Source organism: Meles meles, chromosome 13 (genome assembly GCF_922984935.1).
Source record: "Meles meles chromosome 13, mMelMel3.1 paternal haplotype, whole genome shotgun sequence".
NCBI lineage: Eukaryota > Metazoa > Chordata > Mammalia > Carnivora > Mustelidae > Meles > Meles meles.
This window is the reverse complement of record NC_060078.1, coordinates 3,455,828-3,474,387: the sequence shown is the minus strand read 5'-3', so window position 1 is coordinate 3,474,387 and position 18,560 is coordinate 3,455,828. Positions and strand designations below refer to the sequence as shown.

The window sequence follows — 18,560 nt, the reverse complement described above, 5'->3', positions numbered from 1 at the left end:
ACAAGCATGTAGATAAGTTATGGTAGGGGCACCTGGGTGGCTCATTCGGTTAAGCATTTGCCTTAGGCTCAGGTCCTGATCTCAGGGTCCTGGGATTGAGTCCTGCATCGGGCTCCCTGCTCAGCGGGGAGTCTGCTTCTCCTCCTCCTTCTACATGGCTCACCCTCTCGTGCTTCCCCCCACCATAAATAAAAAAAGAAAATAAAGAAAAGATAAGTAATGGTAATATTGGGTCCAGTCTGCCCTAACATGGGAGAGGGCAAGAATTTGGCTTCCCTGAGGCAGTGAGAACACAGGCAGGACACAGTAGCTGGAGAAAAAATGTTCGTGGGGACGATCCAGAAGACCATAGTGCCTTGGAGTTTTGGTTAACAAAAGGCCAGTGGCAGGAAATGGAGAGACGGGTTGAAGTCACCCGTTGGGAGGACCTGGCGTTCTGTGTGGCTGGGAGAGAAAACGTCATGTGCGTGAAGGATCGTGTAGCTCCTTGACCAGAATCCAGCACCTGCTGCCTGTGGCTTCCAGGACTGAACAGCTCCCTCCTCTGTTGGGGCCCCTTGTGTACCCATCTCATGGGAGGACCAGCAACCGAATCCTCCAGTCCCGTGTGTAAAATAGGATGCCTTCCTCGTGGCACGGGCGTTCGGCGTGTTATACCCTCCCATTAATCCTGATTGTGGGAGATGGAAACGAGGCCTGGACACAGACTTCTCCACCAGCATCTGCCGTGGATTTGCAAGGCACTGTGCTGTGCCAGCCTCCCACCCCACCCCCCCATCCCACTGTTTTACTGAGCTGCCCTCTTTAGCATTTGTTAATCTTCTTTGGCTGCTGGAGCACAGGTGAAAATTGACGTTGGCTGGGTGTAGGATTTTCTTTCCATTCTTGACTGCTATCCCGGGGCAGGGGTACATGCTGGCTTGTGTCTCTTTTGGCCTCTCCAATTTCCTCCTTTATCCCCTCTATTGAGATTTTGGTGTCTGGGTCTAAAACATTAAGTGACATGAACCCCCCTCTCTCTCTCTCTCTCTTTTTAGATTGTAGTTTAACCTTTTCTGGGTAAACCATCTTATCCGTTTTTTGTGCAGACCTAGTCTGACCCTGATATTCATTAACTTGGAGGCCTTCAGTTTGTTTTTTCAAGCGTCTGTGGCAGAAAGGACAGATAAGATGCCCCATTTGACAATGCAAAAGTTCAGAGTTTCTCAAGAGCCATTGAAAATGGCCCCTGACGACCCAGGATTTCTTCTGACGTTATCTTGTTTCTGTCTCTTTTGGTTTCTCCTGGTCTGCAGACTTACCTGTCTGGTTTCCCATGCCCCCAAGAGCTGCCCGACTGCAGCATTCCAACCCCTCCAAGGTCTGCAGCATCAGACCTTGCTACAGAATCAGTTTTCATCTTGGTGTGTCCAACCTCACGTGACGCTGCCTTATCGCTGAAGGTGGGGATGAAGACAAGTTTGGGAGTTCGAGCTTTTAAAAAAAACATAATGTGGGGCACCTGGGTGACTCAGTGGGTTAAAGCCTCTGCCTTCAGCTCGGGTCATGATCCCAGGGTTCTGGGATCGAGCCCCACATCGGGCTCTCTGCTCAGCAGGGAGCCCGCTTCCCCCTTTCTCTCTCCCTGCCTCTCTGCCTACTTGTGATCTCTGTCTGTCAAATAAACAAAATCTTAAAAAAATAAATAAGTAAAAAAAAAGTAATGCGATGAATTATTTGGGTCTCTTGCCTTAAGTAATAGCAGCACCACCACCGCCAAAAAGCCTGGGGCCCCAAGAGATAATGTAGATGTTTGGGGGTCTTAGTGATAAGAGACTTGTGGAGTTCACTTTATTCTTCTCTTAGTTTTCAGAACAGGCCGGGATAGCAGCTCTAATGACAGTCCACATACTCGCTCTTGAACAGCGCAGTGGATCCTGAATTCTCAAGGCAAACATTGCAGACTGTGGACACTCTTGCTATCTTTGGCTGGAATGTCATCTCGGAGGAATCCCATGTTAGCTGTTAAGGGCTCTCACCAAGCTGAGGTGATCTTTGAGCCGTTGACTGTCTTCTGGGTTAACTCCGGCTTCTCTCTACTGCAGAATGCCCTTCCGGGACATTCTAGCAGGATCCGGATTGCTAGGGAAGCGACTTGCAGTGAATATTCTGATGCATTACCACTCTTGCACTGAGTGGCTTTCCCCCGACCCTGCCCTGTACTTCTCTCTAACAGAGAATTCCCAGAATGGTTTTGTTTAGAAATGTTTTTTTTTGCACTTTCTGGACGGACGACATAGAGTCTGCTCTCTCCCACTGCTGTGTCCTTTCATCTCTTCATTAATCTGGGCTTTCCGAAGACCGAGTAGGCTCCTTGGGTCTTTGAATCTGCTGATTTTTCGGTGAACCTGATGTCATAGACTAGACCTTTATCCTTACATATGCAAATTATTAGATTACATTTAGCAGCTGGGAGCTGTGGCACTGTCTGCCTCCTCTTGGACTTGGCAAGAGCCCGTGTAGGGCAGAGCAATTTTAGGTTCTACGGTGTGTGGCATTGGGGCGGGGCCCGTCTTCGGGAGTCCCTGTACTTTGCTCCCTCACCTGGAGGTGTCCCCGATCCCACTGGGGTTCTGCTGCTCCAGGATGGCACTGGCTAGACAAAGAATGTCATTGCAGGTCAAATTATGTACACTTTCCTCCACAAGCACCTGCTTTCCCACTCTGGCCTGAATTACCTTGGAGATGGATTGCTGAGTCTGGAAGACTTCCCTGCTTAATTTTGGGTACGGGGCTCGCACCGCTGCAAGATAAACACGTCTCACTGAGTGATCTCGTGGTTTGATACGAGCGTGGCTGGTTTTCTCAGTACTGCTGAGATGAGTGAGCTGATGTAAAAAGCCTAGAAGCTTTTTAGATGTTTGTGTTGCATCTGATTTTAAAGTCAAAGCCTCTGCCAGCGTGGGCTAATTAAGGTACATAAATGCGTAAACTCAATTTCTAGTTTAACTTACTTGCTTTTATTATAGGAAGGCGAGCCGCACACTTAGTGCAGAGAAAGGGGGGACTTTGGAGTTTGCTCACCACGGGCAGGAGGCTGTGGGGTGCGGACCCTTGTACTCAGATGCTCCTTGTTGGGAATTATTTCCTCGTTGTTATTTTAATATCTAATAAAAATAATTGAACCCTCTTTTAGCCTATTTGATAAAATCAAACGGACAAGCCCCGTGGAATGCCTGGGAACACTGTCCGACTCACCAGTGACAGCTGTAGGACCAGGGGTGCCCACAGCAAACACGGGCGAGACGCAGGTCACATTTCTGGAGAGAAAACGTCCCCCACACTTGTCGTAGCGTCGAGATGTGTGCACGCAACACATACTCTGCTCTTGTTAACACGAGGAATGGTATTCCTTGTCCACTAGACCGGCGTTCTTGCCAGAGCAACCCTAAGGGAAATCCGCACAGAATTTTGAGAAAGAGAAAAGGGGCTATTTTGAGGGAAGCATTGCAGGAAAGAGATTTCCTAGTGAAGGCCTGGGTATTTGAGAGGTTGGAGTAGAGGGAGTTTGTTTAGAAATAGAACTTTAAGCATAAATATTTTTATTTTCCTGATACGATATTGTTATTTTAGTGCAGCTGTGTCCCCGACTCTTGGGACGTCCCCTTTCCTCTGGGTCATGGACATCTTGTCCTCGTGCTCAAGTCTCCCCAGACAGTGTTGTTGCTGATGTGCCCGTCACAGATCTGACTCCTAGGTCTTTCCTACTTCTTTTCTCATTGTCTCTCAGGCTGCGTGTAAAACATTGTGGCCCTTGTTAATGTTGATCTCTCAGGGGCACAGACTAGAGATCAAGATAGAAATTTAGGTTGTATCCATTTTGGTCTTTAATAATGATTGTGTTGGAAAAATAAATATTATCTTAGAGGTGAGATTGAAATGTTGCATTACAATGTTGTGGGAAGGTTTGTATGTCTGTGTTGCCTCCTGGGGGAGATGAGAAGCTTCCCGAAGCAAGGCCCATGCTTTATGTACCTTTCCTCACGCACTGGGAGCCTCCCGGAGAAGTAAATGGCTTAGTGGGTACTTGAATGAAAGAATGAAGACATAGCAGAGGTGGATTTTGTCGATGCGTTATCTGTGGTTAATCGGAAAGTTTTGATTGATCACTCCCTGATGGCTTCAGCTCTGTACTGAATATACATGCGTATTTATAGTCTAGGAACTGATAGCCTGATGGTGAAGACAGGAAATACAAACTCCAGAGAATGTCTATTTTTAAAATGAATTTGATAGTAGAAGAAGGCTGAGCTACATTTTTTTTTAAATTTTTAAAAATTTCTTTTCAGTGTTCCGGAATTCATTGTTTATGCACCACACCCAGTGCTCCATGCAATACGTGCCCTCCTTAATACCCACCACCAGGCTTTCCCAGGCCCTCACCACTCTCCCCTCGAAAACCCTCAGACTGCCCCTCAGAGTCCACAGTCTCTCATGGTTCATCTCCCCCTCCAATTTCCCCCAACTCCCTTCTCTCCTTCTCCCAGTGTCCTCCGTGTTATTCCTTATGCTCCACAAATAAGTAAAACCATATGATAATTGACTCTCTCTGCTTGACTTATTTCACTCAGCATAATCTCTTCTAGTCCCGTCCATGTTGATATAAAAGTTGGGTATTCATTTTTTCTGATGGAGGCATAATACTCCATTGTATATATGAACCATATCTTCCTTATCCATTTGTCTGTTGAAGGGCATCTTGGCTCTTTCCACAGTTTGGCGACCATGGCCATTGCTGCTATGAACATTGGGGTACAGATGACCCTTCTTTTCACTACATCTGTATCTTTGGGATAAATACCCAGCAGTGCAATTTCAGGGTCATAGGGTAGCTCTATTTTTAATTTCCTAAGGAATCTCCACACTGTTTTCCAAACTGGCTGCACCAACTTGCATTTCCACCAACAGTGTAAGAGGGTTCCCCTTTCTCCACATCCTCTCCAACACACGTTGTCTACTGTCTTGCTAATTTTGGCCGTTCTAACTGGTGAAAGGTGGTATCTCAATGTGGTTTTGATTTGAATCTCCCTGATGGCTAGGGATGATAAGCATTTTTTCATGGGTCTGTTAGCCATTTGTATGTCTTCTTTGGAGAATCCGTTCATGTCTTCTGCCCATTTTTTGACATGATTATCTGTCTTGTGTGTGTTGAGTTTGAGGAGTTCTTTATAGATGTTGGGTATCAGCCCTTTGTCTGGACTGTCATTTGCGAATATCTTCTCCCATTCCGTGGGTTGCCTCTTAGTTTTGTTGACTATTTCCTTTGCTGTGCAGAAACTTTTGCTCTTGATGAAGTCCCAAAAGTTCATTGTCGGTTTTGTTTCCTTTACCTTTGGAGACATATCTTAAAAGAAGTTGGTGTGGCCGATGTCGAAGAGGTTACTGCCTATGTTCTCCTCTGCGATTTTGATAGATTCCTGCCTCACGTTGAAGTCTTTTATCCATTTCGAGTTTATCTTTGTGTATGGTATACGAGAATAGTTGTATTTCATTTTTCTACACATAGCTGTGCAATTTTCCCAGCACCAATTATTGAAGATCCTCTCTTTTTTCCACTGTATATTTTTTCCTGCTTTGTCAGAGATTATTTGACCATAGAGTTGAGGGTTGAAGAAGGCTGAGACATACATTTTCTAAGGGGATGAAAATGTTCATTAGAGGCCGAGAGGGGGAAGAGGAAGCAGACCCTCAAACAACTTGGGTTTGAATTGTACGTAGAATTTTTTTATATGTACAGTTCTGTAAATGTATTTTCTCTTCCTTATGATTTTCTTTTCTCTAGCTTACTTCATCGTAAGATGACTGAGAGAATACATATAATGTACAAAATACGTGTTAATCAACCGTGTGTGTTATCAGTAAGACCTCTGTTCCGCAGGCGACTATTGGCAGTTAAGTTTTGGAGGAGTCAGAGGTGACACGGAGATTTTCGACTGTGCGGGGGTCAGCACCTGTAACCCCAGTGTTGTTCAGGGGTTAACTGCATAAATACGGGAGGTGGTGGGGCTGCTTCTCCTTGGTGTCTGGCCGCCTCCCGCCAGTGGCAGGACCTGAGACAGGGGCCCCGCACGGCCTTGTCCGTGTGAGTGCGTGACGCACAGTAATCTGCTCTCATCCCACAGGTCCTCCCTCTTCTCTTCTCCTTCTCCTCTTTTCTTCCCTAACGCTGGGTCTGCCATGATAATCCGCTCCCTTGTGCATTCTTTTATTCAGCACATCCCCATTGCTCATCTGTTCTGAATCAGAATCCAATTCTGTACGTTAACGAGAGAGCCACCCATCGCCCGGCTCCAGCTCTGGTCCTAAAGAGGCCAAGAAGGACACAATGCTTTCTTAGTGCCCTATAGACACGTGTCGTCCTCAGTACTAATAAAGCTCACATTTACTCACTGCTCACTCTTTGTTGGGCACTGGCTAAATACGATTTTTACCCAAATACTCTAAATTGATTTTTTTAAAAATATATAAATTTACTCCATCTAAGTGAAGCCTCTCTCTCTGACTTCAAAACCTGTTGTTTTCCAGACAAAGTTAAAATGTCCCTGCGTGGCTTTTTAAGGCTCAGCACTTCAGCTAAATAACTAGTCTTTCCGGCTTTCGCTCTCAATGTTCTAGATGAATCATTTGCTCCCACCACACCCACTTATCCATCAGCCTCCGTGGGCTCCGCACAGCCTGGAGCACGCTGCCCTTTCTCTCTTTGAAGATGGAGCGGAACCGTCCCCTGAGGCCCTGCCCACATCTCCCCCCACCCACTGGGACATCTTTCCTCCTGGTGAATCCCACAGGCTCCGGCTGTGAGTCCTCCTTTTTTGTGGGTTTCCATTTGCAGTTACTTGCCACAGGCTCCTGGTGCATGCTCAAGTAGTTTGCCCCCCCCCCCCCCCATGTACAGCAGGGAGCAGTAAACCCACTGACGCCCGCGCACACCCTGGGCTCCTTCCAATCCTTGGCTGTGAAAGTTGTCGGGGGCCTTCAGTTACGTGGTGGTGCAGATCGAACCTTTTCGTCTTTGAGATGGAGCGAGAACTGGATCTGGGTCATAGAATAAAAACAGAACTTCTCCCAGGGCAAAATGAGAACAGGCAGTGGTTTTGTGTTTTTGCTTTTGGAGTATCCAGATCCCAGGCACGGGCCCCATATTTTCTCACTTAACCTTCCTGCCGATCCCTCCGGTTGCTGCAGAATCCTGCTTCCTTCATCATCCCAGTGCAGTTGAGGAAGCCGCCCAGGGCTGCGTGTGGGTTTGTCCAGGGCCACCAGCTGGGAGGTCCAGGGGTTCTCATTCACGCTTGCTGTTCCCCTCCTCTTTGCCTGTCTCCCAGTGTACGAGTTTGGTCGTTCCACTACTGCACTCAGCACTTTATTTCACTCAGTACTTTATTTTTTTAAAGATTTTATTTATTTGAGAAAGAGAGTGAGAGCGTGAGCATAAGCAGGGGGATCAGCAGAGGGAGAGGAGAAGCAGGCTCTCCACGGAGCAGGGAGCCCAATGTGGGGCTTGATCCCGGGACCCTGTGACCATGACCTGAGCTGCTTAATGGACTGAGCCACCCAGGCGCCTCTGCACTCAGTACTTGAACCTGGTACCTCGTAAACAGATTGGGCCGTACCTCTCTCCCATCTTGCCTTTTTGTTCCCCCTATTTAAACCGGAATCAATGTATTTGTATTTGTGTTTAATTTGAAACCCTTTGAAAGCAGTTTTTTCTTCAGTGTTTGTCTGCATCAACCCATGCACTGGTCCCGATTGCTGGCGGTGTCTCCTCCCCTGGTGGCGAGGAGTTCACCCACCCGGAGCTTGGCCCTCAGCATCGTGAAGCTGGTCGAGGGAGTGTCTGCCCCGACGCGGGGTCGGGGGAACCGCTGCTGCTCCGACTGGATTGTGATTGTAACAGCAGCCACATCAGCCACAATTATTAATGCTCAGAAAGGCAGAATCAGCTGTTTTCCCCCAAATGTCTTTCTGATTCGTGGTTAACTGCTTTTCTGCTTGAAAATGCTGCTGCCGTCAGGACTTTTTCCTCGCCTAAATGAAGGTGCTGCACAGACGGTTGTGATCGGCAGTGCTGTCTGCGTAAGTTAAAGCCCTCCTCGTGTTGTCTTTCCTGTGCAGGTGTGGAAATCGAGAAGGTAAAGATACCGAAAGCACGGCGTCGTGATGAAGCCCGACTTGTGGCGGATGGCTGGGTAAGAACGTTTATATTTCAAATCTGAGAGATGTAAATATTTGACTTGATATAATGTGACCATACATTCTTCACTACTGATTATTTAAACCTTCTGTTGAGCTCTTAGACAGATGGTCTTTTGAGTAATGAACTCCTTTGAATACAGCGAGATGCCATGTGGTAAACTGATGAAGTCGCATTATTAATAAATATTTTAAGCAACAACAACAAAAATCCAAAGTGAGAGTGGGTAGCTGCAGATTAGAAAAATCTACACTCCATCTCCTAGAAGGCTAGGGGTATAATGCCTTTCCAGGCATTTTCAGCGGCTCTTCTCTATTTCTGCAGAGCAGTGGGGAAAAAGGGGAATCCCTGTCATGGTTTCCGTTATCAAACCGAATTTACTAAGACTCTCTCTGCCTCTGTGTGTGGCCGGCCTTCAGGATGGTTGAGAGCGCTCCTGCCTCCTTGCCTGGTGATGGTCATCTGAGGCAGCACTGTGGCGGTGAGATAGCAGGATGTATAGAAACAAGATAAAAATGGTCAGAAATGGCCTGGGTGGCTCAGCCGGTTAAGCGTCCAACTCTTTTTTTTTTTTTTTTTTTAAGATTTTATTTATTTATTTGACCGACAGAGATCACAAGTAGCAGAGAGGCAGACAGAGAGAGAGGAGGAAGCCGACTTCCTGCTGAGCAGAGAGCCTGATGTGGGGCTCGATCCCAGGACCCTGAGATCAGGACCTGAGCTGAAGGCAAAGGCTTTAACCCACTGAGCCACCCAGGTGCCCCAAGCGTCCAACTCTTGACTCTAACTCAGATCATGATATTGGGGTCATGAGATCGAGCCCCATGTAGGCTCTATGCTAAGTGGGAAGTCTGCTTGGGATTCCCTCCACAACCTCCCCTCTTGCTCTTGAACTCTCTCTCCAAAATATATAAGTAAAATGTTAAAAAAAAAAAAAGAAAGACTATTAACCATTATCTTTGTATGTTTCACCTTGAAATGTAAATTGGGTCAGATTTTCAGTTAAAAAAAAAAAAAGGCTGAGTTTTTCCTGCTGTATTTTTGCCTCAAGCCCCCAGAATTCTAGGCCCATTGACAGTCCTGCACTGACTTATAATCAGGAGGAAAAAAGTGTCCCACTTAAGTGAACTTTCCCGATCATGGACATTCTCGCCAAAGATTCTGTCCACGTGATCACCTGGCATAGATGTTTGGCGACGTCTGAGGCCTCTCACATCCCCCTGGCGTCCTCAGTCATTCTCAGTAACCCTCCCCGTGTACCGCTTACGCTCGAACGTGGTCCGCTTTAATTCTGGATACTTTTCCAGAGACGTGAGGAGTTTGCTTTCCAATCTCTCCGTTCGGGAAGAATTAGAAAAAGAATTAGAAAAGGCCCTGGCAAGAGTGGAATAGCGGTTAAAGAGGCTGGGGCTGTGAGACTGGACATCTTTACAGTGGAGCCTTCAGAGAAAGAGGGGGCGTCAGGCCGGTGCCTCGGGGTCAGGTGCGAGCGAGGGAGACGTACGGCGTGCGAGGCAGGCTGGACGTTGGGGGACAGCAGGGAGGGGATTTTACTGGCTGCTCTTGACACGTGTACCTGGGTGATTGGGGTGTTGTCACAGCCGTGTCTCGGGGCAGAGACCACGTGCTGTGGGGAGGGATGGGTGCTGGTCGCACAGGCCCAGCGCCATCCAGCTCAGAAGATCAATCAACCCATTTCCATCTGGCCCTCAAATCCTGGCCCGTGTTCAGAAATGTCTTCTGTTTCCCATACTCTTTCTTGAAACCCTTGGGTTTCTTCAAGCATCTTCAAATTCTATTCTTTGTTGCTCTGGCCATATATTAGCCACTTGGTATTTGCAGATGATGGTGCTCCTTGATAAGGCAGACGTGTCTTTCCTCTCCACACGTGTTCTTCCCAGCCCCTTTACAGACCTAGATCTTTCTGCTTTTGTGCCTTCGCACACACTGCTTATGGTCAGCGCCCTTTTCATCAGCCTGGGTGTCGCGGCTCGCCTGCCAGGAATTGGCTGTAATGTCATCCCATCGTGATGGTTCTGTCCAAACGCTGAGCCTTAGCTGTCCCTGTCCAGGGGAGCTGGAGTCCTTTTGGATTTTGTGCGGTTACATTATGACCGCACTGTCGGGAGGCCTGGGTCTCTCTCCTTGGGGTTCTCCTGAGGCTACGTACCTGTTACCTGCCTTCCCATAGGTTCATGATCAATGTTTGTTGAAATAATAAATGAATGAAGTATGTTTATGGAGCTCGTCATTGTTTGGGGTTATAAGACAAATGTTTTGTCTGTGAGTCTTAATGATGTGGGAAGGTAAACGGCAAACAATACGGATATTCTGCATTTCACGCTAATTATGAGCTGAGGAAGGGGTATGTAGGGGTAGGAAGCAGACTGAGGTGATGAATGAATGAGCTGCTTTGTAGTCTCTGAGACATTTCCCTCGGGAGGAGGATGGCTAAAGAGATACTTGCTTATCACCTAGACCTTAATCTTGTGAGCCTGCTAATAAGGCAGTCACCAAGCTGCAGAAGGAAACTGTCCGGTTCTCAACACTGTGGTTTGAAGAATTCATGAGACTCCTTGTGATTTGGGCTCTGCCTTCCGCACTTGCCCGATTACTGTAGTCATATTCATACTAATATTTATTTTCCTTTTGCTTGAGCGATTACTCTGTTGAAAAGCTTGTCTGTAAAAAGTGGATTATGTAATTACTCCTCTAGAAAATTGGCTTTCTGCTTACTCTTAGGATTAGCATTTGGGCAGAATGGGAATCATGTTTTGGGACCACCAGGAGTGCATCAGGCCCTGCGGGGCCGTTCTGTATGGCCTTTGCCCGGCTCGGGTGTTCAGATAGTTGCCATGAGCAGAGTTGCTCGTGACCCTGCCACGGGATCCACGGTTGGCCGTGGCTCTGCAGGGGAGGGTGTCCCTTCCAGATCTTTGTATTTCAGGGAAAGCTGTGTGAAGACTGAAGAATTTGGAAACAAAATATGTATCTGGGTCAGATAACTTTGGCTCATCACTTATGCACAAGAATTGCTTCAGTGAACGCTGGAGAGGGCCTCGAAGAAGCTCTCTGAGTGACATGGGTTCTGGAGGACGGTGATGCTGGTGCTCCTTTCCCAGAGTGGTTGTCGTCACAGTTTGCATTTCTGATCACCCGGGCTCTGCCCTCTCCCTGCCAAAGTGATCCTCACGACACGTTTTGAACACCAGCAAAATGATGGTTCCGGAAATGTGCATGACTAGAATGAGACCCATGGTCCTGTCCCGAGGGACTGCCTGGTTGTCTCACGGTGACTGCCTCGCATCACTCATCCCGCAATCACCTAGACATGAATTGCTTGCTCTGGCTGTGATCCCCCGTCTGCTGTTTACTCTGTGTGTCCTCCTAGAAAATCTGCTTTTCTGGTGCGTGCGTGTGTGTGTGTGTGAGTGTGTGTGTGTGTGTGTGTGTGTGTGTGTGTTGGGGGCGGTGGGGCAAAAGTTTGCTTGATTTATTATTTATTTATAATTTTATTTATTTGGAGGAATGTATTCATGTGGCCCAGCAGTGTATTTGGTGGAATGTTCACCCCCGACCCTCTGCCTGCCAGCCACGTCCCCTCCTCACGGCATCTCGTGCTCTGGAAGCCTTGGGAATCATGCCAGAGACATGTTACGCATTTTCAAGCAGATACGGATCGTCTCCGCTTCTGGTCCTAAACGAGAAGCATACATAGGATACTTTGCATCTCTAAGGGTACCGTGAATGTTTCTTAACTTCTTTGGTTTCCATGAAAAATAAGCTGATTTGGAAGATGGCATTTGTTATCCTTCTACTTACAGAATTGATAAGACCAGGACGGATTTTTGCTAGGCAGGACACCCTGCCCTCCTCAGAGGGTGAGCTGGTCTTGATGCCTGAACCCTCCATCTGTGGCTCCTTTCTGTGAGCAAACTGATGGCCTGTGGCTCCCAGTCACCACCCCACCCCCACCAAAACCAACCATCCAAACGATAACAAAAAATAAGCAAAAGAACAAAAACCTCTCAAGTCCAGAAAACCTTTCTTGACTAACCAGAATTCTTACTCTCTTTTTCTCCATTTCCTCAGAAAGTGTATGATTCTCTGACGAACTTCCAGAATGTTCCAGAATTTTTTTTTTTTTTTTTTTTCTCATTGCCCCTGATTCCAGGGGCATTGGAGAATGGCTCCCACTTTGCGGGTCCTTATCCTGTGCTGGCTGCTCTCTTCCCCAACTATGCCAGTCTATTGGCTAAAACATAACCATTTAATTTTGTGTGGTCTTGTATTGTTCTGTAACTCACTGCAACCAGATGGTGAGCTTGAGGACAGGGACCTCCTTTTATACACTTGTACACCCCATATTTTAAGGTAGGGTGATTTTAGTGAGAGACGGTCTCAGTAAAGCTTTGCTGAATGAGAGGTATGCGAATTTAGTTTCCTATCTCTTACCTCCTAGAGATGACTCTTCCTCAGGTTCCTTGTTTAATATCTCCAGACCCCACTTCATAATCCTTTCTAGCCACGGGCTCTCATTCCTTCCTTCTGCTGAGAGGCTCGGGCTGCTCACTCTTACTGTTTCCTCATGTTGGGCATCACATTTGCCTACTTTTCAGCAAACAGTGCAGAACCCTGTGATGGTTAGTGACAACTCAGCTGGGCTATAAGCACTCAATTATCTAGTTAAACGTACTGATCTAAGTGGGAAGGTATTTTGCAGCTGTGACTAACCTCCACAATCAGTTGATTTTAAATAAAGGAGACATCTGAGTGGGCCTCATCTAATCAGTTGACTCAAAGGAGACTGTCCGGGTGGGCCTCACCCAATCAGTTGAACGGCTTTAAGAGCGAACCTGAGGTTTCCCCGAAGAAAAAAAAATGTGTGGACTGCAGCCTCAGCTCTTGTCTGAGAGTTTCTAGGCTATTCTATGGCCCCACAGTTGAGTAAACCAATTCCTTACCTCTCCCCTTCCTCCTCTTCCCCACCGCTCCCCCCCCCACTCCCTGTACACATGTATATAAACACACACAACTGGATCTGTTTCTTTGGTAGAATCCTGACTTATCTGATGACACCACTAGTGACAATATTTTAGGAAATTTCCGCTCTTGGTATTTTTGTGATTGACAGCCGACACTGACTCCCCATTGCCTGCAAAAGCTCACAGCATGAACATGAAGCGCAGAGTCCTACACCTCTGGCTTGAAGCTCCCTTTCCATCCTCCATCACTTCTGTGTCTTAAGAACCCTGGTTCTCTATGTTACAGGTTCTCCTAAACCCCGCCCCTTTCCTGTGCTCTGTCGCGCCTTCGTTTTGGCCACTGCTCCTTCTACCCAGGGTGCCCGTCCCTGTCCCCTCTGCCTGGCAACCCTCCTGCTCCTCCTTCAGGGTCTGATTTACGTACCACTCCTTTTGAGAAGCCCCCCACCGGCCCCACCTCAGACCGTTGGCTCTTTTCTCGATGATTCTATAGCATTATGCAGTTCTGTCTTCCATCCTGTCAGCATCCACTTATTTTAATTATTTGCACGTCTCCTTTCCCCGGAGCTGAGTTTTTGTCCTCCACAATGCCCAGGGCCTCACACAATGTGAGTGCCTCAGTAGGTGAGTGCAATGAACCGTGTTGGTCGGTGTACTAGTTGGTGTAATTGGGGGGGGCTGCATTCGTTTTCACACACTGAGTAGGTTAAAAGCATGTCTGTGATCAGACCCACACCTCCTCGCGTAGCGAAGTGCTGTGTGGTCTGGCACCTGGTGGCCCCAGTCGGTGTCCTTGGTGGCTGGCCACACCTGTTAAATCTGATACAAGAATGAGTGGGAAGCTCGTCCGGTGTATTGACTCATACGAAGGAGGTGTGGGCCATAAAAGGCCTTCCTGAAATGTAGACGAAAAATGGTAAGTCCACAAGAGTGGGCATTTCTCAATTTACAGTGGCCTTTTAGTGTTTCCCTTGCCCTCTCAAGGTCGTAGAGAAGTCTTTTAGGAAGAGCGTAGGTATTTTTTCAGGTGAGAGGGACATCCTTATTTGCAAAAGTAAGGTTATCCAGGCCCCGGCTGGCTGCCAATACCCTGGGGGGTACAAAATGCATGTTTTCTATCCAGCCTTACCATCAGTCCACTGCATCGTTTTGTATCTAAATTTCTCCAGCTTCCTTTAGCCTGGAGATGGAGGCAGGGCCCTGGATTGGCTGGGAGATAAAAATGGCATTTTGATTTTTGAGATCTGAGTATTCCTTCCAGAGTTTGAGGTATAATGGCAACATGGTTGCTGACCGTGCTCTTATCAGTACCACCAGAAGGAGGAGGAGAAGCGGACTTCTGCTCAGTTTGTAAACAGTTTACCAGACTGAAATGTTGCCTGGTGATTTTGGGTCGTAACTCTGGCTCTTAAAGGAAGCCAGCAATGACTTACTAAAGCAGCAATATAGATCTGTCCTGACACAGAAAGAAGTCATTGATATTGTAATTGGAAAAAAAAAAAAAAAGAAGTTGTAGAATAATATTGTAGCTAGAGTATGGTGTAAATTCCACTGTAAACACTTAGATAATCATACGAGGATTAGAAAACTGGAAAGCACCTGCAGCTCTCTCTTTATATGTACATATAAGTGTGATAAATATAGCTAATTATTAAGTTATTATTAAACTCTTAATAATATTAAGAAAGTTTTTTTTCTTCTCGACAGTTCAAATTTTTTAAAAACAATTATACTGCTTTCTCAGAATAAAAAGCCATTAGTGACTTTTCAGTTTTTTGGCAAGAAAAACTATCCAAGGACAAGGTCAGAACAAGTAGGTGTAAATCACAGCTTCCGTTAAGGGTGGTGGTATTATGCACGAATGACTTATTTTTCTGCCTTTCCCCATCTTTGTGCAGGTAAGGAGATTGCTTTTCTAGGTAAATACACACGAAGCCAGCCATGGTTCTCCCAGGGCACTGGGATTCCCACACAGAGCCATTGAGATATGTGAGTCAGGGGCTTTGACATTTCTAAATCACATATGAAAATAAGAAATGTAGAAAAAAATAAGAAATGTGTACGATAAGAAGTTAGAAATCCCTCACCACATGTATGCTGTTTGTGGAACAAATTTATGTCCCTGGGCATGTTGCCTTTCAGCGTTCAGTGTTACAGGACAAGGAACGTTGTCACGATTTATGCCTAACGGAATGCCTGCCCGGCAGGCTGGTCAAAATCATTAGGTTTCGAAGTGGCTCGTCAGGTCCCTTGTAATTTTCAGGCATTCTTGAAAATGGAAATACCGTGTTTTAACCTGGGCTTGGCTGCTCTGGTGGCTTCTGCAGCCTTCCGCTGGGCTGTTTTTTTCCTCGGGAAGCAAAGGTATGAAAAGGAGCAGAGAGCCTTGGGTCTGTCCTGTTCACAAAAGGGGAAACCGTGATAACACCTTTCAGAAGAATTCATGTGTTAAAGTCACAGTGTAGTGGGCTTTACCCCAGAATGCAGGGAGTTCCTGCCTCAGCAAAAATGGGGCGGGGGGAAAGAGCGGTAGATGGTCTGCTTTGAGAGCTGTTCTGATTGAGAGAGAAACATAAGGGGAACACTTAGACACTTGGGTGCTCATTTTTTCTTTTTCCTGGGAGACGACTTGGTCCTGTCACTCGGGGTGTTCGGTGCCTTTTATTTGGTAGTGAGGTAGGGGGACCCAGGGTCTGGAGTGCACACTGACTGACTGTTTCTTTCTTTCTACCATTACATTCCTATACTACTTTGAACAAACTTGTCTTTATTACAGCAAATACTCTTTCTGAGAGATAAGGATTGTTACTGTCATTTAAGCACATTTATATGTAAAAGTCTTTATAACCATTTGGTCATGTCACACATTTCCGATACCCCAGGGTGTCCCAGAGCACGGAAATATTTCAGTGCCTAGTCCCTGTATAAGAGAATAAAACCTTCATTTTTGTATCAGGAAAAAAAAAAAAAAAAGATTTGTGTTGGGAGGGGGAGGTTTACCTAAGTACATGCATACGCTTTCCTGTATACTTACATGCATAAGCCCGTATCTGAAGCATTTGTTCTGATAATATTAATGGTGATGCCATAAACTCCAATCTTAGTTCTTTTAGATCACGACCAGAAAAATCTTTCAATAAATCACTCAGTTTATGTTTGTGTGCAATACATTCTTCTACCACTAATTAGACCGTGGGTAAAAATACAGGTGATTATGGCTTTGCTCTGTGTCACTCTGTCCCACAGCCTCTGGACCACAGGCTTTCCTTTGGTTGGCTTGTGCTGGACAGATCCCGTGCAGGGACAGACATAGTGCAGAGTAAGCCTTCTGGAGAGCACAGATTTACAAAATTCACTTAAAATAACATCTTGAAGATTCTTAGACAGCTTAGCCGTTTCGCTGTGGCTGAAGGAATTAGTAGGTGGCAGTGTCTGATTTTTGTCACGTGCAAATACCAGTGTACAAACCAGGCCTGCTCCGTTTGTAAATACCAGTGTACAAACAAGGCCTGCTCCGTTTGTAGCCCCAGGCTATTTGCATACACTTAGGGTGGCGTATCCATGCACACAAGCAATGGGCAATTCCTCTTGGGGCTCTGAGGGCTTCCTGGCTTCCCAGAGGTGGGCAGATCCCAGCCTGCCTAGTGCTTGCATGGTCATTTACTAATCTTGCGATCTTGACTACTTGGTATTGTCTCTGAGCACAGTGAGCAGTTGTAAGAATTAAATGAGATAATGTAAATACAAACACCTAGCCGGTGCCTAGTCCACAAACGACCTGAGGTCATTGTATTTTCCTTTTTCTGTCCCTCTGTGGGGTTTAGCCCAAGCTCTTTGAGTTTCATCCCTGGCTTCCTGGACAATGAGAAATGAGGTGGGTTCGGGTCAGATTGTGGAGGTGTCCTAAGGAGAAATCTGCGTCTTATTCTGCGTCCGAGGGAAATGGCTCAAGGTTTTTGAAGGCCCCGACCAGACGTGCTTTAGGAAGGTCATTGCGGTAGCATGTTTGAGGTTCGAGTCGGGTGCGTGTTAGAACTTTGTGACAAAGTAACTTCACGCTCTGTGTAAGGGAGCACTTGGCAGACACTGAATCCTCATATGATCAGCCCAGCGGGAAACGAATAACCCCTTATAGATGAAATGCCTGCATTTCCACGTATGCTGTAGATGTGCCTCGGCCTGTAAGCAGGAGACTGACTCACATTACCTCAGTATCTCTATTTATGTTGGGTGTCTCTGAAATGATTTTATTGCAGATTAGCTATGAAATGAAATTTGCCTTTTTCAGGCAGTAGAGAAATTACTCAAGAGCCCGAAGAGACTTTTCCCAAGTTTACGCAAGTAGGTGGGAGCAGGCCAGTGCTATTTACACCGCTCATGATAACTTTAAATTATTACATCCTTAACTACAAATGCCAGCTATTCCGAGGACATTTTTGTCTATCAGATGCGTTGTAATAGGAAAGGAATGAAATTGTTTTGTCTCTTCTGGTCGGGGTCTGGGTAGGTATTTTTAAATAAAGGACAGAGAAAGGAATTGGAGACTCAGCTGAAGACGCCACATTCCTTCCCTGCGTCGTTCGCTTTCTGTGTATCTGTAGGATCAAGGCCACCCCTGCCTCTGGATCACGCGCCGGGGCCCTGCTTTCAAAGACAACCCTGTTCCCGGGGAAAGCCTGTTTGTGCAAGTGTGCCAAAAACTAGCATCTGGTTAATGCTGGTGTGACTTTCTTTCACAGGTTCTTTCTTTTTATTAAAATATGTCAGTAAAAAGCATCAGACCAGCAGATAAAGTTGATGGGAGCTCAGGTCCAAGTTTAACTGAACACTATGTAAGCATCATTACATTGTGTTGACTTACTGTCTTAACTCGCGGGTGCAAATATGGCAAGAAAGTAATTTAGGATTTGTTCAGTGTCGATAAAACTGAAGTTTTAGGAGAAAAAAAAAACAATCACTGTTCAGTCTCATTTGTTAAAGGCAACCTGGGTGGCATGTGGACCTTGGAATGCAGGACCCACATAGATCACAGTGTTTCAGGTTTTGTGTTTTCTTCCTCCCTCCCTACCTCACTCCCTTCCTTTTTGGAGATTTATTTATTTGAGAGAAGGAGAGCATGCGTGCATGTGTGCAACCGTGAGCAAGGGCAGGGGACAGAGGGAGCGCGAATCTTAAGCAGACTCCATGCTGAGCATGGGGCCCGACTCGGGGCTCGATCCCGCGACCCTGAGATCATGACCTGCGCCGAAACCAGGAGTCAGGCATTAACCAACAGAGCCATCCAGGAGTCCTCGGGTTTTGTGTCTTCATACCATCAAAGGTATTTCTGTTCAGTATGTCTC

At 46.5% G+C, this 18,560-nt stretch overlaps 1 protein-coding gene across 8 annotated transcripts in view; it reads left to right on the top strand.

Annotated features, from left to right (window-relative positions):
• Positions 1 to 18,560, top strand: part of SIPA1L2 (signal induced proliferation associated 1 like 2) — a 219,112-nt gene that overhangs the window by 67,571 nt on the left and 132,981 nt on the right. For 6 of the 8 annotated variants that reach the window (XM_046027135.1, XM_046027134.1, XM_046027132.1 and 3 more), the window contains one exon: positions 8,155 to 8,228. The exons of the other annotated variants lie outside the window; for them this stretch is intronic. The gene's annotated coding sequence lies outside the window, so the exon portion shown is untranslated. The remainder of the gene's footprint in view (positions 1 to 8,154; positions 8,229 to 18,560) is intronic. 8 annotated transcript variants of the gene reach the window in all.